Source organism: Spermophilus citellus, assembly GCF_964194105.1.
Source record: "Spermophilus citellus genome assembly, chromosome: 4".
Taxonomy (NCBI): Eukaryota; Metazoa; Chordata; class Mammalia; order Rodentia; family Sciuridae; genus Spermophilus; species Spermophilus citellus.
The window spans coordinates 228,665,901-228,687,720 of record NC_138185.1 but is presented as its reverse complement, the minus strand read 5'-3'; the positions used below and the strand labels follow the sequence as shown (position 1 = coordinate 228,687,720).

Genomic DNA, 21,820 nt, shown 5'->3' with positions numbered 1-21,820 from the left:
AGTGTGCACCTAGGAAGGAGCAGGGTGCCCACAGCAGACACAGGTGCAGGGCAGGGCAAGGCCACACACCTGTGGGAGCTGGAGCCCACTCTGCCCATCCTGAGGTCCTTGAAGATGAGGCTGGGCCAGGCCTGGCTTGTGTCCACCCAGCTGGGCACTGATGGGAGCCTTGGAGCCTGGGGTTTCAGGACCTGGGAACATTACAACTGTGATTCTCTCTCATGTGTTGCAGGACCATCCCGAGGTCCCCTGCCCTGGCTCTGCTCCTTCATTCATTGTTAGTCATCATCAGTCCCTCCTGCCATGTCTCTGTGCCTGCTGTTTACTTCTCTCATGTGCAGTCTTGGCAGACCTGGTGGGACCTGGGCCATCCCCCGTCCTGTAGTTGGCTGTGGCATCATGGCTGTGGGCAGAGGGGCAGAAGGGAAGCCGTGGGCAGGGTGAGCTCTCTGGGGAAAGGCAGGTGAGGACGTGGACTGGACCTGAGTGGTGCTGGGCAGGCTGTCTGCATGGCCACCCTGACACACTCAGGCAAGAGTGGGGGCTGGGCCTCAGGATTGTGTCCTCTGCAGTTCTCCTCTGACTGCAGCTGCCCAGCTAGGCCCTGCCCCTGAGCCCCATCACAGCCCTGAAAACTTCTTATTTTGAGGCAGGTTCTCCCTAAGAAGCCCAGTGTCACCCTGAACTAGTCGTCCTCCTGCCTCAGTGTCCTCAGGGCCTGGGGATATAGGTGAGCCCCACCATGCCCAGCTGGACTTCATGAACTCTGAGGCCACCTCTCATCCCCTCATGTTCAGATAGGTCCCCTCTCCCCTTTCTGTGACTCCTGCCCATTCCCAGTCCCTCCAGTGCCCTTCCAGTTATGGATCAGGTCACATACTCACCTGAATACTGACACCCACATAATACCAGAACTGTCCACCCCTGGGCACCCTTGGCAATGACTGGAGGCAGTTCTTGTTCTCCTATGATAAGGAGGGATTGTCCTAGGCAAACAGTTGTTGGAGACCATTGAGGCTGCCAAACCTCTAGCCATCACAGCACAGCACCACAGTGACATATTGTCTCACCCACGTGCCCATGGACTGAGCTCAGAAATGCTGAGAGAAGTCCCAACCTTGTCAGAATCCACAGAGCTCTGTGTAGTCAGAGTGAACTCTGGTGGATGTGAGATGTCTACCCCTCATGATGAGGCTGTGTGAGAGCCACACCACACTCCCAGGGCTCCAATGGCAGAGGTGTCCACTACTCATGCAGCTCTGTGTGGCCTGTGGGCAGGGGTGGCCTGAGCTATGTCTTGGAGGGAAAGGGGCTCCCTTGGCAAAGACCAGGAGGGAGGGTGGTCAGCTCTGCATGGACTGTGGGAGCTGCAGTCAGCTCCACTGGTCTAAGGGCCCTGAAGACACAAGATGTCCAGGACCACTCTGACCCCATCTTGCTGTGAGGTGACCATGACCCTGGAAGCCCCAGGACACCTGGCTGCTGGGGAGAGGCAGCTTGGAGCCTGCCTGGGTTTCAGCCCCTGAGGCTGGACTGCAGGGTCACAGACAGGGACACCTGGGCTCTGTCCCTGCTCCTGTCCTGAGAGTCCAGCTCCAGCAGGGTGACCATGAGTGTAGGCAATGTTTATACCCAGATTGTCCTAAGGTACTTCTGGCCCATTCCATGGGATCAGATCATTTGTGTATTTTCAAAGCACGTGTTTAGAGCTGTAGTGTAGATTGTTGTGCGTGATCAATTTGTAAGTTTCAAGTAAGAGTGTCATGTTGTCTAACAACTGCGGCCCCTTACATTTCTGTCAGTAATCCTTCCAGGTTTGTCCACAGTTTAGTATTTTATTTGTGAATATAATTGTGCAAAATGGGTGGTTCATTTGACATATTTATAGATACACGAGCAAAATTTTATAGATTTTAAGATCTGTTTCTTTTTGCCCATATTTCTACTTGAATTTCCTTGACTGTTATCATCTCTGCATTTACTATGTATTTTTTTTCATATTAAATACAATACCTTGGGCTGGGGTTGTGGCTCAGTGGTAGAGTGCGCGTCTAGCATGCGCGAGGCCGTGGGTTCAATCCTCAGCACCACATAAAAGTAACTAAAGTAAAGGAATTGTGTCCAACTACTTCTAAAAACAATGTTAAGAAAATAATAAATAAATATAGTACCTTGATGTTCTTTTGATGTATACCTCTGGTAGCCTGAGACATACCTGAATAATAATTCAGCACTGTAAATTTTATTGTAATTTCATGAACAATAAGGATATTTCATCTAAATAAAGACGCAATTTTCCCCGTATCCATCTTCCTCAGTGCCTAGTTTCTGTCTGCTTTTTCTCATTGAGACCTTAGGACTTGCTCTGGGGGCCTCGCTCAGCTTATAACCAAGCCTGGTGGGTGCTGGGGTCACCTCCCATAAACATGACGCCCCTCACTTGCACAGACTCTGTGTTTGATTGCTGAAGGTCAATTTTCTGACTATTACAACTGCACAGAGTTAAGTAAATTAAATTTAGGTATTCACAGTTGAATATATTTTGAAAAACATGATTATGAATTGATGTGTTCTACACAGTTGTCTTTCTCATGTGAGGGTGCTTGATCATCCACATCACTAAGAATGTCAGCATCTGTCTCCATCAAACAACAGCTGGCCATTCCAGCTGTATTTTCACACTTACACAGAAACCTAGCCCTAGTGAGGAGAGGACAGCACCCTGACACAGGGGAGCCAGGCACCATGATGGGTCCCAGGCTGTGCACACCCAGCTGTCCATCACCTGTCCCTCCTGTGTGTGGGGAGCCCACCAGCTGCTCTGCCTCAGTCACTGTGAAGCACAGCCTGGCTGTGGGCCACAGGTGTCCTGTGAGCTGCAGAGCCCCAGGACAAGACCCTCTCTGCATGTGGCCCTCACCACCCACCCTCACCCTCGCCCTTCCTGCACCTTCCCATCTACAGGGGCCACTGTACTCTCTCTTTCCAGGACCTGATGCAGTAGCTTCCCCACCTGAGTGATGGTGTGGTGATGGCTTCCCTCTGCCTGACCCATTTCAGCTGGGTCCATTTGCTCCAGGGCCATGTCCTAGGCCAGGAGGGACAGGATGCCATTCTTGTTGGGTGAATGACATTTCTCCTCTGTGGATAGTATATTTTCCACTTATTAATTGGCTGACTTCACTTAGCATTATCTTCTTCAATGCCATCCATTCACCTGCAAATGTCTTGATTTTATTTTCTTTTAATGTTGAGTTATATTCCATTGTGTATATATGCCACATTTCTTAATTCATTTGTCTGCTAAAGGGCATCCAGGTTGGCTCCACAATTTAGCTATTGTGAACTCTGCTGCTATAAACATTGATGTGGCTGTGTCCCTGTAGTATGCTGTTTTTAAATCTTTTGGGTATTGTCTGAGAAGAGGGACAGCTGGGTCAAATGGCGGTTCCATTCCCAGATTTCCAAGGAATCTCATACTGCTTTCAATATTGGCTGCATCAGTTTGCAGTTCCAACAGCAACATATGAGTGTACTTTTTCCCCACATCATCACCATCATTTATTGTTGTTTTTATGCATAATAGCTGCCATTCTGACTGGAGTGAGATGATATCTTAGAGTAGTTTTGATTTGCATTTTTCTAATTTCTAGAGATGGTAAACATTTTTTTTCATGTATTTGTTGATTGAGTGTATATCCTCTTCTGAGAAGTGTCTGTTCAGGTCCTTGGCCCATTTGTTGATTGGGTTATTTAGGTTTTAGTTTGTTTGTTTGTTTGTTGTTTGTTTTTGGTGCTAACTTTTTTGAGTTCTTTATATACTCTAGAGAGTAGTGCCCCATCTGATGTGTGAGGGGTAAAAATTTTCTCCCAGGATGTAGGCTCTCTGTTCCCCTTAGAAATTGTTTCTTTTGCTGAGTAGAAACTTTTTAGTTTGATTCCACCCCATGTATTGGTTCTTGGTTTTAATTATTGCATTATAGGAGTCTTATTAAGGAAGTTGGTACCTAATCCCACTTGATGAAGATTAAGGCCTACTTTTTCTACTATTAGACACAGAGTCTCTGGTTTCATTCCTTGGTCCTTGATCCATTTTGAGTTTAGTTTTGTGCATGGTGAGAGATAGGTGTTCAATTTCTGTTTTTGCATATGAATTTCTAGTTTTCCTAGCACCATCTGGTTCAGGTCAAGCAGAGTCTGGTCCAGCATCCTTTGTGTACAAGGTGCTCCTCGTTGGTGCATTTCAGCTTATCTTCCAAATCATCAGTTGTCTTTTCCAGTTTGGCAAACTCAGCACGGGTCTCTGCCTCCTTGAATTTATCAGTGAGGATCTTTATTTTTTTTCCTCATATTTGTCTTCTGTTTGAGAATACTCTTCTTCAGCAGCATTCGGAGAGTCGGGTTCTGGTCCATCAGTCTGAACTGCTCATCCATCTCTTGGCAACAGGACTCTGCAAGCTCAGCTCATTACTCTGTGCATTCCAAGTCTCCTTCAATGATCACTAACTTATGAGCCACCTCTTCATAGGCCTGCCTAATTCTTGTGCAATGTGCTTAGCTTCTTTGAGTTGGATTTCCTGGAGATCCGTCTTTTCTTCATATTTTAGGGCCCAGTTTTCAGTAAGCTTCAAACCTCTCTCACTCTCATCCGCAGCTTTTCTGCTTCCTCGAGCTTTTGCAGGGCAGTAGCGAGGTACTCCTGAGCACAGTCCAGGGCAGTAGTGAGGCGCTCCTGAGCACGGTCCAGCTCCTCTTCAGCCAGTTGGATCCTGCAGTTCAAGGAGGCTACCTCAGCCTGTTCCCAGGCTGCCTGTCTCCCTCAACTTCCCACTGGAGGCACCCAGCCCTCTCCTGGGCATCATCCACTTGCTGCTGCAGAACCTGGATCTTACACTTCACCACCTCGACAGTGGTGATCACACCATGGTGCCCACCCACCTGCTTCTGATATCTGCCTTCTGCCTCCTCTGCTCAGCACTGCAGCCACTTCTCACTTGTAGTGTCCATCTTTATTCCTTTTGATTAACCTTGGCTTGAAGTCTACTTTATTGGATATGAGAATGGAAACCCCTGCTTGCTTCCACAGTCCATGTGATTGGTATGATTTTTCCCAACCTTTCACCTGCAGTCTGTATATGGCCTTTCCTATCAGATGAGTCTCCTGGAGGCAGCATTTTGTTGGGTACTTTTCTTTTAATCCAATCTGCTAGCCTATGTCTTGTGGTTGGTGAGTTAAGCCATTAATATTTAGGGTTACAATTGAGACATGGTTTATATTTCCAGCAATATTTGTTTATTTTTGTTATTTAACTTGACTTGTTTTCCTCTTTGATTAGTTTTTCCTTTAGGGTACTACCTCCCTCTGCTGATTTTCATTGTCATTTTTCATTTCCTCTTCATGGAATATCTTTTGTAGTGCCAGTTTTCTAGCTATAAATTCTTTTAACTTTTGTTTATCATGGAAGGTTTTCATTTCATCTTCAAACCTGAAGCTTAATTTTGCTGGATACATGATTCTTGGTTGGCACCATTTTCTTTCAGAGCCTGATATGTGTTGTTCCAGGATCTTCTAGCTTTCAGGGTCTGTGTGGGAAAATCTGCCATTATCCTGATTGGTTTTCCACTATATGTAATCTGATTCCTTTCTCTTGTGGCTTTTAAAATATTCTCCTTATTCTGTATGTTGGGCGTCTTCATTATGATATGCTTTGATGTGGATCTGTTGTAATTTTGTACATTTGGCATCCTGTAGGCTTCTTGAACTTGGATTTTCAATTCATTCTTCACGTTTGGAAAGTTTTCTGATATTATTTCATTGAATAAATTGCTCATTCCTTTGGTTTGAACCTCTATGCCTTCCTCTATCCCAATAACTCTTAAATTTGGTCTTTTTTATGCTATCCCGTATTTCTTGAATGTTCTGCTCATGGTTTCTTACGATTTTCACTGTGTGGTCTATGGTCTATTCAAGATGATTTATTTTATCTTCATGTCTGATGTCCTGTCTTCCAAGTGGTCTACTCTGTTGATGCTTCAATTTGAGTTTTTAATTTGGTTTATTATTTCTTTCATTTGAAGGATTTCTGATTTTTTAAGAACCTCTATCTCCCTGTTGAGGTGATCTTTTTCTTCTTGGATTTGTTTATGTAGCTCATTGTTGAAGTGAACTTTCACTGCTTGTATTTGTTCTATTATGTCTTCTTTTGAGTTTCCAGAACATTTTAATCATGTGTATCCTGAAATCTGTCTATGTCATTTTTCTGCTCTACCTGCCAATGATTCTAATGAAGTGTTGTCTTGACTTGTTTGTGGAACTTTCTTCCCTTGTCTTTTCATGTTGCTCATGTGTCTTCCTTTCAACCTCTGTGGGTCTGGGGTGTTTGTTTTTTACCCTACAGATTTGTAGTGCTCTTGTAGGGTTCCAAGGGCCCCCTTTTTGGGGAAGGACGATGTTAATAGGTCCCAATATCAACAATATTTCACCTGTGAACAATTTGTTGTTATTAAGACATTTACAGCTTAGTTTCAATGTCCAGAAATGTTGGGTTCAATTATTATTTAAAATATAATCAGTAGTTTCATAAAAAGGTTTATGGTTTCTGGCTGTGGACAGTGCACTGGGGGTCAGGTTTAGGATGATATGCTGCTCAGATGGAGATTTGATCTGAGAACCACACCCACCAAAAATGGCGAGAAAGCTTTTCCAAGTTGGTGTTGTTCTGCTTCCAGTGCTGGGATGTCTGTTGAGGTGCGGGAGCTGGGCAATGGCCTTGTGCTGTGGATATGTAGCAGCCAGGTAACCAGTGTAGGAGCCAAGTGCAGTCTGGAGTTCTGCAAAGGTGCTGATAGGTGGTTCTGCTAAGCCACTTGAGTGCCATGCATGAGTTAGAACTGCAGGCTTTTGACCTGGAGTCTGGAGTCCTACTCAAACACAGAGGCTCTGATTTCTGCATGGGGGTCACATTACTGGTGATTTCTGTGAAAATCTGCTGTTTAGAGATCCTCTCACACACTCTAAGATGTTGTATTCTGACTAGGTGAGACCTGGGTCATGGAGTGTCACAGAATGGTGACTCTTTCTGGCCCACCATCTTGAAGTCAGTCTTAAGGTTATTTTGAATGGGACCATTTTCCTGATTTTTTTTTTCTCAGCAAGCCTATTTTACTAATATAAGAAAGTGGTTTACTTATGTATGTGTGATGTATTTAACTACATTGCTAAAGTTATTTACCAGATCTGAAAGCATCTGATGAAGACATTGGTTCTTCTACGTATTGGATCCCCTGCAAACAGCATAGTCAGACTTCTGTCTTTCCTCTGTAACCCTTTAATTTCCCTCTCTTGCTTAATTGCTATGTTTAAGAGTTTTTAGAAACTATGTTAACAATGCAAACAATCAAAGAAACAAAGAAATGGTTCCTAGAAAACATAAAGAAGATTGAAAAATCATGAAGGAACTAAAGTTAATAAAAAACAGAAGACACAAACCAAAAAAACAATAGACATAAAAGACAAGATATGGCTACTCTGATATCCATAAGATTATTAGAAACTATGTTGAAAAATATCCTCTAATACACTAGGAAAACTGAAGAGATTGAGGAAATTCTAAACACATGTGACCCACACAAATTGCAGCACAAAAATATCAAAATCTAAAACAGAAAAAAATCAAGCAATGAAATTGAAAAGCCATTAAAGTTATTCCAAGAGCCAAAAGCTCAGAAGAAGATTCTTAGTTAGTTCTAAGAGAACTTTAAAGAGAGATAAGGCAAACCTCCTCCTAATATTCTGTAAAATGGAAAAGGAGAAACACTGGAGAAATCATCCTAAAAAGCCAGTAATACCCTGATTCCAAAACCAAACAAAGACACATCCAGAAAAGAAGACTTCAGACAAATAGCATTGATCAACATAGATGTGCAGTTCCTTAATAAAATAATGACAGAATACATTCAAAAACATATAAGAAGGTGATGACCATGAGTAGGTGGTCACCACCACAGGGTTGGGAGGTTGGCTCAACATAGACAGATCCATAATGTCATGTCCATCTGTGATTCACCACATAAATGGAGGTGAGGACAAGAGCACACCATCACATCAACAGGTACAGAAAAGGCATTGGACAAACTTCAGCACCCCATCATGGTTAAAGCACTGGAGAAGCTAGAGGTATGAGGGCCTCATCTCAACATTCTAAAAACTACATATGACAAACCCAAGGCCACCACCATACTGAATGAAAAAAAAAAGAGTTCCTTTCAGCTCAGGACAGGGACAAGTATGTCCACTCTCCCACTCTGATTCTGCTGGGTCCCTGCACAGCACACTCTGACACAGCAGCAGTTTCACATGAACAACACACAGAACAGCATTATTGAAGTGGAAGTGACTGCACTGTGGTCACCAGGGACAGATGCTGAGGAAGCTCAGAGGACACTGGGGAGTCTTTTCCATCATCTCAGGGGAGAGTCTTCCATGGGATTCCATGATCAGGGCTGTCCTTGGGATTCTCTGTACAGCAAACAGGGAGCTAAGCCAACCCCCACACAGGGTTGGTGCCCTGGTCATTTGGTGAACCTCAGTCTCATGGTCCTCCTGGATCCCAAGGAGTCCCTGAGACTCAGCACAAGATTCAGACAATTTTGCTGCTTGTAGATGGAAGGGAAGAGGCTGAGGATAAGGTTAGATTCCTGCAGGGGGACAGGAAGCTAGCCTGGGTTATCACAGCAGCTGAGCCCTAGTGAGTGGCAGGGAACACTCTGACCAGCCAACTCAGTAAACCCTTTTCTTGACAAAGTCTGTCCACCCCAGACCTGGCACCTGAGAACAGGATCCTGACTGCCCAGGTCCTGCCTGAGACAATAGGTGGCCCTGAACCTGACTGTCCACAGCAGTCCTGGGAAGGGCAGAGGGGAGGCCTGATGGACATTCAGGGAGGGAGTGTGATGACCCCTGTGCCAGGAGATGCTGAGACAAAAACTCAGATGTTCTCTATCGCTGCCCTGCTGGACTCTGACCCAGAAAAAAGCCACCACCGTGACCAGCACAGCCAAGAGCTCTCTGCTGTGGAAGCCCTCACCAGGGCAATCAGGACACAGCCTAAGTGACTCTAGACCCCAGGGGCCATTAGGGTCAGTCAACTCCTCTCCTTGGCCCTGTGCCCATAGTCTCTGTCCTAATTAGTCCTCCTGAGACAATTTGCTGTTGCTATTTCTACAACTCCCAGGGAAGTGAACAGGACCTACCTGCTTGCACACTCAAGTGGAGGGCCAGACGTAGGGCACACATGGCCCCCTCCATATGAACACATAAGAAGGACTGGGGGGAGGATAACAGGCCCCCCAAGGCAGAGCCAGCATGGACTCCCATCACTGGCCCATGTTGAGAAGGGTCTGCCTCCTTGGTGGGTCATTCTGTGCACTTGGAAGTAACCCAAGGCCCTCACCATGACCTCTGGCTCATGAATGCAGGAGCAGGGCTGCTGGCCCTGCAGCTGGGGCTGTGTCCTCCACACTTTCTTCTGTAATGGTCCTAAGTTTTACTTCCTTAGAGTTAAACATAACATTAGGTTTTCTTTACACATAATTATTCATATTTGGAAGATAATTTGTTGCTTTTTAGTCCCGGTTCTCCTCCCACAGACACACAGGATTTTGGGGACACTTTGAGTCCCCCACAGGGACACATAGGGAGAGCTGGGCTGTTGCAGCAGTGAAGCTAGAATCAGGCAGATAGGCAAAGGTGGGATCCAGAGAATGGAAGGATTGGAATGCCAGTGCCTTCAGAGCCCTTTCCCACCCTAATCAAGATAACCTGGTCCTGCTCCAACCTGTTGCTAAGGTAACCTGCCCCAGGGATTTTCCCACAGAGAGTCACCAGCCAATCTGCTTCTCACCTTTTGGTCATCCCACTGAGCTACTCCAGGGCCTAGTCACTTGTGGAGGAAGGAGAGAGAGGAGGGGAAGAGAGCAGGGGAACAAAGGAAGCCTAAGACCTGAGAAAAAGGAGGAGCAGGCTCACATCCAGGGAACCAGGTTACCAGTGATGGGGATACCTCCAGGTATGGTGACGATTCTGCTTCCTCACATGTTGGAGTATGAACACTAGAGAAGCACACCGACACAGGCCTTATTAAAGCAGGGCTTATTTAAAAAGGGTGACATAGACGTCTCCTGGAGGGAGAAGGGGCCATAGCTGGTTTCCTGGTATCCCCAGAATAAAAGGGGTTCTGCCACATTTATATGCCCTAGGCTGTCTTTGTTCCCCTGCCCTCTTCCCCTTATCTCTCACTGAGCCCATAATGGGGGCCAGAGGGGCAGGGGAGAGGGCTAGGCAGGCTCTTTGCTGGTGACAATGGCCTCACCCAGTGCATCTGGAGGTCTACCATCCACAGTTTAGATATGAGGTTCCCAGGGGCTCATCTCTGAGACAAAGCAAGAGCATTTGAGGGGGAAAGGTTGGGTAGGAGAGCCTCAACCTAACCAGAGCCTTACCCCAGTCCCCCATAAGGGATTAGCTGGGTGGTGACTGTGGGTGGGAGGGCTGTGGCTGGAGGAGGGGGTCATTGTGATGAGCCTGCGGGGTTTGTATTTCATCTGTGATAGGGGAGGGTCTCTGTCCTTCCATGTTGGTGTCCAGGGCTGCTCCCCCCCCCCCACGCAGTGCTCTGCCCTGATCCTACCTCACCTTGGGCCTGGGGAATGGAATAGACTGTCCATGGACTGAGACCTTGGAGTCTCCAGGTAGCAGCATCACAGAGAGGGATGCCCTGGGCTCTGGACAGGCTCCTGCTGTGACAGCCCCTGCCTGTGAGGGGTCTGCTGAGACTTGCCTCAAGGAAGAGAAGCTGCTGTCCTCACCCACAGCCTCTGGCTTTTCCTTCATGGGCACCTGCCCAAGGTCACCATGAGGGTGTCTGGCCCTGGGCTGGAGGACCCACCCTGACCACAGGCTGACCTGCTCCTTCTCTAGGTTCTCACTTGTATCTACTAAGAGGGGAGTGGACTGGTTGAGTCACCCAGGGAAGGCCCTGGAGGAACTGGCAAGTGTTTGGTCCACCCAGCCATGAGGAGCAGGCTCGAAAACTCCTAGGACCCCTGTAACAACCAGGAGGCCTTCACCATGACCAGACTGGAACCTGCAGACGCAGCCCCCATGACTGTGACCACCCTGGACCCTGCAGATGCAGCCCCTATGACTGTGACCAGCCTGGACCCTGCAGACGCAGCCCCCATGACTGTGACCAGCCTGGAACCTGGAGATGCAGCCCCCATGACTGTGACCACCCTGGACCCTGCAGACACAGCCTCATGACTGTGACCAGCCTGGACCCTGCAGACGCAGCCCCCGTGACCGTGACCAGCCTGGAAGCTCCAGATGCAGCCCCCATGATTGTGACCACCCTGGACCCTGCAGACACAGTCCCCATGACTGTGACCACCCTGGACCCTGCAGACGCAGTCCCCATGACCGTGACCACCCTGGACCCTGCAGACGCAGCCCCCATTACTGTGACCAGCCTGGACCCTGCAGACGCAGCCCCCATGACTGTGACCACCCTGCACCCTGCAGGCGCAGCCCCCATGACTGTGACCACCCTGGACCCTGCAGACGCAGCCCCCATGACTGTGACCAGCCTGGACCCTGAAGACGCAACCCCCATGACTGTGACCACCCTGGACCCTGCAGACGCAGCCCCAATGACTGTGACCACCCTGGACCCTGCAGACACAGCCCCCATGACTGTGACCAGCCTGGACCCTGAAGACGCAACCCCCATGACTGTGACCACCCTGGACCCTGCAGACGCAGCCCCAATGACTGTGACCACCATGGACCCTGCAGACACAGCCCCCATGACTGTGACCAGCCTGGACCCTGCAGATGCAGCCCCCATGACTGTGAACAGCCTGGACCCTGCAGACGCAGCCCCATGACTGTGTCCACCCTGGACCCTGCAGACGCAGCCCCCATGACTGTGAACAGCCTGGACCCTGCAGACGCAGCCCCCATGACTGTGACCAGCCTGGACCCTGCAGACGCAGCCCCATGACTGTGTCCACCCTGGACCCTGCAGACGCAGCCCCCTTGACTGTGAACAGCCTGGACCCTGCAGACGCAGCCCCCATGACTGTGACCACCCTGGACCCTGCAGACGCAACCCCCATGACTGTGACCAGCCTGGACACTGAAGACACAACCCCCATGACTGTGAAAAGCCTGGACCCTGCAGACGCAGCCCCCATGACTGTGACCACCCTGGACCCTGCAGACGCAGCCCCCATGACTGTGACCAGCCTGGACCCTGCAGACGCAGCCCCCATGACTGTGACCAGCCTGGACCCTGCAGACGCAGCCCCCATGACTGTGAACAGCCTGGACCCTGCAGACGCAGCCCCATGACTGTGTCCACCCTGGACCCTGCAGATGCAGCCCCCATGACTGTGACCACCCTGGACCCTGCAGACGCAGCCCCCATGACTGTGACCACCCTGGACCCTGCAGACGCAACCCCCATGACTGTGACCAGCCTGGACACTGAAGACACAACCCCCATGACTGTGAACAGCCTGGACCCTGCAGACGCAGCCCCATGACTGTGTCCACCCTGGACCCTGCAGACGCAGCCCCCATGACTGTGACCACCTTGGACCCTGCAGACGCAACCCCCATGACTGTGACCAGCCTGGACACTGAAGACACAACCCCCATGACTGTGAAAAGCCTGGACCCTGCAGACGCAGCCCCCATGACTGTGACCACCCTGGACCCTGCAGACGCAGCCCCCATGACTGTGACCAGCCTGGACCCTGCAGATGCAGCCCCCATGACTGTGACTAGCCTGGACCCTGAGGACGCAGCCCCCATGACTGTGACCACCCTGGACCCTGCAGACACAGCCCCCATGACTGTGACCACCCTGGACCCTGCAGACGCAGCCCCCATGACTGTGACCAGCCTGGACCCTGCAGACGCAGCCCCCATGACTGTACTCAGGTGCAAAGGCACAGCCTGTGGCTTCCTGCACAAGGGCTCAGGTGGCCTCAGCTCTGACCTGCCCCTCTGCCTATGGGGACAATCTGGAGAAAGTGCCTTCCTGCCAGCCTCTGTGGCTCCCTCTCCACCCAGGGCCTCAGAGCCCTGCAATCCTGTTCCTCCTCTAATTCTCTGGCCACGTTCCTTGGACTACATAAGCAGGTGCCCTGTTGTGCTCTGCTTCATGAAGGCAGCATGCAGGGTGCCTGGCCCCTGGCCACACAGATGCACAGGCCACCTGCTCCAGGGGCTCCAATCCCACCCAGTGGCAGAACACCACTGAGCACAGCTGGGCCTTCATTAACTGCTGTGTAGGAGCTGCACTGGCATTGGGGGTCAGAGCCCATGCAAGAAGGCAGGACAGACCCCACTTCCTGCAATGAAGAAGAGACATGTGTCCCTAGGGGCACTGAGGACATAACCCAGGAGGTGGTGGCAGGTCCAAGGTCTCCCCACTGTGCAGGCCTGGTGCAGGCACTGTGCAAACCTGACTCCAGGGATCCCTGGGATCTGCTCCTGATGGGGCTCGTCGCCAGGAGAGAAGTGGGTGCTCAGAGAAGGGGACAGCCTGAGAGCTGAAGCAGAATGTGTGTGCTCCATGTCAGATGCACATCTAACCAGCCACATTAGCAAGTTATAAACAACTTAATAAAACAGAAACTGGAAATCTAGAAAATTGTCAAAAAGTTACTAAAGCAGGAATTTGGAAACACATTATGAGAATCTGTAGGTTGAAATTTAGGCATGAAAACAGAATTGCCCACAACTTTAGGAGAACCTTTCTGCCATTCCACAGTGGGCTGTGTTCAGAGAGTGACCAGGTCAGCATGAGGAGGGACCAGGTAAATCAAGGTGTGTATGTGGATTGTGACACTAGGAAATTATTACCAGGAGGCAGAGTTCATCAAAAGGGACCTTCTGGTCAGGAGGAGAGAGGATCCCTGTGGTCCACCAAGTTGAAAAAAACCTCATCCCACGTGGCTGTGAAGAAGTCAGACTCTGGAAACATCTGCATCACACACCAACAGCCCGTGCAGGGCAGGGGTAGGGCCTCACCACTGAGCAGCAGAAGAGGTTCACACCTGCACATGCTGGGGGAGAGTGCCCAAGAGGACACTGCAGCTCCTGAGCAGAAGCTCTCCTTCATCTGCCCCCAGGACAGTCCAAATCCACGCCCCATGAGATTCCTCTCAGGGTGGAATTGCTCAGAGCACCAGGAAAACCTGACAGAGAGGTGCTGGTGGAGGCAGGGCCTGGAGCTGGGGGGCGCTGTAGGAGGGCAGAGTGGACTGCACCTCTCCTCCAAGGGTGACCTTCACTCAGGCCTGGGAGCTGCCCTCCTGGGCACTTGATATGGAGGAGGGAGACCCCAGGCTCACAGGACATCCTGCAGGTGGCAGCCTCCTGTGTGTCATAAGAAGAAGCAGCCCACAGCCCTCCACTGTGGAAAGGACAGGTGGACTTGGAAATCCCATGGAGGAGCACATGTCAGCAAGAAAACCAACCAGGGACACCTGACTGTAGGGACCCCAGGGCCCTGGGAGTTCCCAGCTCCATGCCACAGGCCCTCACCTGGGCCTCACACTCACTCTGGTGACAGGACCTGAACTGGCGCTGGCTCTCCAGACAGGCCCAGGTGAGAAGCTGCACAACATAAAGACAGAAGGTCCTCTGCTCAGCAGTGATCTCCTGAGGGACCTGGGCCCAGCTGGACACCAGGGGAAGCTCACTGAGGGGGTCTGACATCTGCCACCACCTGGAGTTTGTCCTTCAGGCCCAGCCTCTTCTCCTAACATAGTACCTAAGACTCTGCTCCTCAGCTTTGCATCCCTGAAGCAGGTACCTGAGACCATCAGCACATAAACAGGATCTTTATTATGGATGAAGACATTAAAGCCCCAGTCCATGCTCAGCTGAGTCCTTTGCATTTACACCTTTCCTGGATGTGCCAGGGGCAATGCAGAGAGCCCCTGTGGGGAAATCACTCTCCATGTTGCTAGGAATCAATGGGAGGGAGGAAGAGATGGGGCCTGCCAATCCCCTTGTGTGGAATGTCCATGGTGATTGACATAAATTCCCCAAGTCCACATGTCCCAAGGGATCCTTCATTCCTAACAATGGGGGCTACAGAACAACCTTATCACATGTTATTTGGGGACGACAATGATGCACACTAATCATTCTCTTCCTAAACACAAAGCTTTCGCATTCACCTCATAATGCAGAGCACATACAGTCCGCATCCTTGAGACCCTAAAGGCATAAATATTTCAGCTGAATTCAGAAATCCAGTGCAAAGATCCAGAAGGTTCAAGAAAACTTGACTCTGTGCCTTAAAATCAAGGAGGGCTCACACACTCCTAAGCTCTATGGCAGGAGTGAATATTCCCATTTCAAAAGGAAAAGACAGAGACATTGAAGGGGACTGAAGCCCAGCAGCACTGACATTAAACCCACTGCTCCAATTTTGTCCTCAGGGTCACCGTAGGGGGAGAAGGGTGAGGGCTCTGGGCAGCCCCAGCACACAGTTCAGCTGGACATAGTCCTCAGGTCTCCCTCTCAGTGAGCTTGGCCTACAGCATGCCGCCTCCTGGGCAAGTGCTGCTCACTGGTGGCCCCTCTGCTCCTAAGGTCTCCTCAGCAGCCCTGGCCTCATCTCACAGCCCCATGCATCACCTGCCAGGGCTGCCAGCAGGGACTCTGACCCCTGACCCCCATCTGACCTCCCAGCCCTTCCTTTCAAGTATTCATGTAAGCCTCCCTGACCCTGGAGCTCTCACAGTCTGCCCCCTGCAAAGCCAGCATGGTGTGGCTGAGGACAAGGTCACCCTCAGCAGGGAGTAGGTCCTGGCCTCCCTTGAACCAGGGCTGGGAACCTCTGAGCCCCTTGCTGGCTGAACAGGGGAAACCACGCCCTGGGCAGTCCTGGGTCAGGAGCCCAGAGCTCTCTCCCACAGGCCCTGCCCTGGAGGGTCTTTCAGATCTTCATCTCTGCCTCTGAGCTGGGGAAGCTGGGCCTTGTTGATCCCTGGGGTCCTGAAACACCCTCCATCCTCTGGTTGAAAAGCCTTGGGCTGCTCCCAGTGGAGCTGCTGGCCTCACCCTCCCAGCTCAGCCCACTCAGTGATCAGGACTGAACACAGCTGCTCACCATGGAGAGTGTGCTCAGCTGGGTTTTCCTGGTGGCTGTTTTCAAAGGTAATGAATGGAGAACCAGAGATCCTGAGTGTATGAGTGGACAGGAGGGAGAGGAAGAGTGGATGAATGACAATTTCCTGACCGGCTGCATCTGTTTTTGCAGATGTCCAGTGTGAAGTGCAGCTGGTTGAGTCTGGGGGAGGCTTGGTACAGCCTGGGGGTTCCCCGAGACTTGGCTGTGGAGCCTCTGGATTCACCTTCAGTAGCTATGGGATGCACTGGGTCTGCCAGGCTCCAGGGAAGGGGCTGGAGGGATCTCATTTGTTAGTACTGATGGCAGTAATACTTACTATTCCAACTCTGTCAAGGGCTGATTCACCATCTCCAGCGACAACTCCAAGAACACACTGTACCTGCAACTGAGAAGTCTCACAGTCTAGGACACAGCCACCTATTACTGTGCCAAACACACGGTGAGAAGTCCTCAGTGTGAGCCCAGGCACAAACCTCTCTGCAGGGTGCCCAGGTCCTGCAGGGGGCGCTCAGCACACAGGGAGCCCAGAGTCAGCCCAGGTGCAGGTGCAGAGGGAGGTTGAGAGCTGGTTTCCTGCATCTGGGTTCCTCTCTATGAACCAGCTTCCCAGGGAGCCACGTGGACTTCTTGTCTGTGCTAAAATTTGGTTAGTCTGAAATTATGAATCCTGGTTTTTTTTATGTAGATTTCCTTTTTAATATGAGTGTATCATAGTTATCCTTATTATTGCTTTTCCATTAACGTATTGATAGACATCCATTCAGTATCAAAGCAATTCCTCCCTGTGGTCACTGTGCCGTGTGCAAGACTGAGGTCCAGTCCTGACTCCACTATGAAGGCGACTCTCAGAACTTGACAGTTGAGTCAGGTCCCACCTCGGGCCTCTCTGCAGCATGGACATCCTGGTGTGGAACAGGGGGCCCCACTGGCTGAGGCCTCTGTCCACTCACTGCCCTCCCAGGGCCTGTTCAGGCTGTGACGTTTGTGCAGCTGAGTCAGAGCAGAGCAGTGGTTAGAGTCTTCTCCACACTCACTGCTCTCTCAATGCCTGTGAGCTCCAGTCTGCTCCAGGTTGTGAAAAGGTGGTGGGTGTGGTGAAGCACTTCCCAGATATGAAGCACCTGGACGTTTCTCTCATGTGGACTCTGCTGCTGGATGAAGGTCAGTGCTGGCTGAGGGGTCTCCCACATCACTGCAATCACAGGCCTCTCTCCACCATGGAGCCTGTGGTGCTGAGCAGGTGTGGGATTTGCTGAAACCCTCCCCACATTCACTGCATGGGAAAGGCTGGTCTCCAGTGTGAACGCTTAGGTGTGCAATGTGATTGGCATTTCTGCTGAAGACTTTCCATATTCACGACACCTGGGTGTCCTGTCCAGTGGGATCTATCTGCAGTGTGAAAGGCTGGACTGATGGTGAGCAGCTGCCCACATGCTCTCCATTCCTGGGGCCTTTTCCCTGTGAGAGGCCCCTGCACTCTCAGTGCTCCCTGGGGGCTGCCCTCTGGTAAGTCCCCTGGTCCCTGAACACACTTGAGCTGCTGAACTTCCTTCCCACCTCCCTGCTCTCCAGGCCTCTCCCACAGGTGGTTCTGCAGCTGCTCAAGGCTGGGACCCCGTCCTCCTCTTTTAAGAGTTGCTCCCCAGGGCACAGCATGGGGTGCTGAGGGTTCCCACTTAGGTCTCCTCCTGGGGTGCCCTCTGCCCAGATGGAGCCTCCACAGCCTCTGCTCTGTACCAACAGCCCTTCACCATCCACAGGGTGTTCTGCAGCCTCAGAGCCCAGGCCAGGTCCTGACCACAGCTGATGACCTCAGACTCTCTCCCTGCTGGTGCTGTCACGGCAGTCACCACAGGCATCTGGTCTCTGTGAGGGCACAAAGTCCTGCTCAGTGCTGCCCTCCTGCCCTTGCCACCTCAGCAGAGCCAGCTCTCCCCTGGTCATTCTGAGGAACATCTAAAATACATGATTTTCACGTTACCCCTGACTGAGCACATGAGGATATTAAGTAACTCCTGTTGTGTTAAGTGCTCTGGGAGAGAGGTAGAGAGACTGGGGGAGAGAAAGTAGGAGGTGACCCCATGCCCAGAGTCCCTGTGGTGCAGCTGTGCAGGCACAGACACAGGCAGGCCTCAGATGTCCTCTGAGAACTTGGGAATCTCAGGGATCCCAGGGGTGTGAGCAGCTTCATCACGAGGGATTTATTTTTTAATTGCTTTTATTTTTTAAATACATGACAACAGAATGCATCACAATTATTATTACACACATAGAACACAATTTTTCCTATCTCTGGTTGTGTATAATGTATGCTCACAACAATTCCTGTCTTCATACATGTACTTTGTATAGTGATGCACATCACATTCCACAATTATTTCTAGCCCCCTGCCCCCTTCCTTCCCCTCCCACCCCTGTGCCCTATCTAGAGTTCATCTGTTCCTCCCATGCTCCTTCTCCCAACCCCACTATGAGTCAGTCAACTTATATCAGAGAAAACCTTCACCATTTGTTTTTGGGGGATTGGCTAACTTCACTTAGCATTATCTTCTTCAGCTGCATCCATTTACCTGAAAATGCCATGATTTTATTCTCTTTTATTGCCGAGTAATATTCAATTGAGTATATATGCCACATTTTTAATCCATTCATCAACTGAATGGCACTTAGTTTGGCTCCACTGTTTAGCTATTGTGAATTGTGCAGCTACAAACATTGATGTTGCTGTGTCCCTGTAGTATGCTGATTTTAGGTCCTTTGGGTATAGACCAAAGAGGGATAGCAAGGTCAAAGGGTGGTCCCATTCCCAGCTTTCCAAGGAATCTCCATAATGCTTTCCATATCGGCTGCACCAATTTGCAGTCCCACCAGCAATGTATGAGTGTGCCTTTTCCCCACATCCTATCACGAGGGGGTTTAAGCAGGAGTGCTGCATAACACAGTGACCCCACTGACCCTGGGGAACAAGGATGTGAACTGTCCATTGACCATGCTGTCCCCAGCACCTACAAGAGCCAAACAAGCACACATCACCACCCATCCAGAACCTTCCTGTGTGGCTGACAGAGCAGAGTAAAGGCCCTCAGGAGGCCACCCCCTGTGTCCTCCCTCTGCATTGCCTTGCACTTCTGCAGGGAACACCCTCTCTGTGTGGTGCTGCCACCCCTGACCACTGGGCCTCCCCATTCCTGGATGGCTGGCAGGAGGAAGACCAGCAGGAAGGAGCCCCCAGTTCCCCCCACCCCAGTCCCCAGTGCCTCTGAGCAGCAGGAGACAAACACCTCTCTAGGAAGGGTGGGGTCCTGCCCTGTGCTCCCCACTTTATCCTCGTCTTCAGTCTCAGGCTGAAAGCCCAGCCCTGACTGAGCAGCCCTGTCTCCTCCTCATGGGGCCTTCATTGTAGCCGTGACACTGCTCCTTGGCCTGGTGACAGCACCCTGTGTGAATGTCCAGGGATTTCAGGAGCAGGGTGTGGGCATGCAGTTCTGGTGTGATTGACTGAAAGTGAGGCTGCTCTTCCCCTCATGTCCCCACCCAGGTGTAGATCCAGAAGGTGGGGCCAGGCCTGGTGAAGCCCCTGCCCACCCTGTCCCTCACCTGTGCTGACTCGGATTCTCTCTACCCAGCCATGGTGTGAGCTGGACCCGCCAGGCTTCAGGGAGGGGCCTGGAGTGGGTTAGAGGGATGGATGGTGGTGGAACAGATCCCATTCCACACGTGGTCCTGAGTCCCTGCTGGTCCTCAGTGCTCCTTGATGGAGTTGAGCACATGCTGGTCCCTTCCCCAGGTGTCCTTGGCCTCCTGCAGCTGCAGGGGTTGGGACCTGCCTGGTAGATAGTCATATTCACCAGGAACACTTCCAAGACCCAGGTTTCATTAAGCACTCAACAGGGTGAAACCTGAGGATATGGCTGTGTGTTCCAGTGGGAGACTCCAATAAGGCTGAGGAATTTAAATACTGTGTGACCCCTTCTCCTTATTTGCTGTGCACACAGAGGAGGAGCCACATATCTGTGTTTGATGCACCATCACAGGAACATGGGACAGAACCTGAAGCTTGTCCTGCTGCAGAGGTGTACAACAAGAGTGCCCCAGCCCTGGAGGACACATCAGACCCCCTCAGCCCTGGGAGCCAGGTGAAACTCCAATTCAAAGCTGCTGTATTTTTGCAGTTGACTATGGACACGAGTTTCCTGGGAAGACAATTCCCACCCAGGGCCTCATTCCCAGGAGGTTCCCTGTGACCAGTCCTCTTGGTTCTGTCTCATGCTGTGAACAAATGTTCTTCTGACCAACAATGGAGGACCATGTTCCCTGTAATGTCTGTACATTGTTATTTTAATGTTTCCAATGGTCCCCAAGAATTCTGCTCTGGAATCCTGGGCTTCAGATGAGAAAGAACACTGGAATGTGCCTTACACAGAAAGCATGTGGGGAACAGGAAATTTCATCAAGTGTGACTCAGAAACCTTGGACACGGTGCCTGTGTTAACAGGTCTGCAATGTCAACCATCCATGAGTGGGAGGAAGAATCACCTAATTGAGCATGAGGCCACTCAGGAAATTTCCAACCAACACAAGTGACAGGAGAGGAAGTCATGGAAGAGCATGGAGGGACCGAGATGTTGGATCCAGGAAATCTTCAACATACAGTAATGCAGGGCATAGACTAGAGTGAGGCTGTTGTCAATGCAGTGAATGGCCAAGTGACCTCAGGTAGTGCCTTGGAAAGCAGTGGGTGCTGGAGCCCACTGACTCACACCTGGATGACGGTTACAGAAAACAGTGTAATGACAGGGTCCAGGTTCACAGATCCGATGGAAAAACAGCAATATAAATAAGATGATTTGCTAGGACTTGGAAACTTCACCCAGGGGCTCACCTGAATTTGCAGGTGGTGAAAACATGGAGACCAGCAGGTCTTACCTGAGCCATGCCAGGACCAGGAGGTGGGTGCTGCAGGCTCAGTGTTTGCAGGGAGTTCATGGTCAACACCACAGGGAACAAGGAGAGGAGCCCACATGTCTTATTAGTGTGCTGTGCTCACACAGTTAGGCAGGAGGTCAAATCCTGAACCTCATCAGGAGGTGAGCAATTACACCTGCCCTCTCAGTGACCCCACCTCACTAAAGACAGTGTCCACTGTTCTCTCCAAATGCTGGGCTGTGAGCAAGGCAGGTCTCACTGCAGTGATGCTGCACAGGGAAGGGACCTGGGCCTCCTCCCTCACCCAGCCTGCCCTGCATGCCATCCTGTCTGCTGTCAGCCTGGCTCTGCTGCTCTGGGGGAGTCAGGGGCTCTCTGCCTCAGGCTGCAGCTGAGAGCTGCCTCTGCTCCCAGGACTCTCACCTGGCCCAGAAACTCCATCCTGTCCTCTCCTGTTGGAGACCAGAGGGCAGGACAGGTGAGGAGAAGAGCTCAGGGCAGATTCCCACACACTGCTGTCCACAGGCATTGGCTGGGCAGTTAGGAGGACAAGCAGGGCAGAGGGTGGGGAAGGGCAGTGGGCACACAGCAGGAAGACCCTGCTCTCCTGAGACAATGCTCCCTCCTCTCCTGCTCAGTCTGTAGCCCCCAAATCTCACAGAGATGAAAGAGAGGAACTC

At 50.9% G+C, this 21,820-nt stretch overlaps 1 pseudogene across 1 annotated transcript; it reads right to left on the bottom strand.

Annotated features, from left to right (window-relative positions):
- Positions 1-397: 397 nt before the first annotated feature.
- Positions 398-21,200, bottom strand: LOC308648319 (tropomyosin-like; annotated as a pseudogene). Its single transcript has 3 exons — positions 21,141-21,200; positions 4,174-4,795; positions 398-403 (listed from the first exon to the last, which is right to left on the bottom strand). The product of its transcript is annotated as a tropomyosin-like (transcript).
- Between the last annotated feature and the right edge of the window lie 620 nt (positions 21,201-21,820).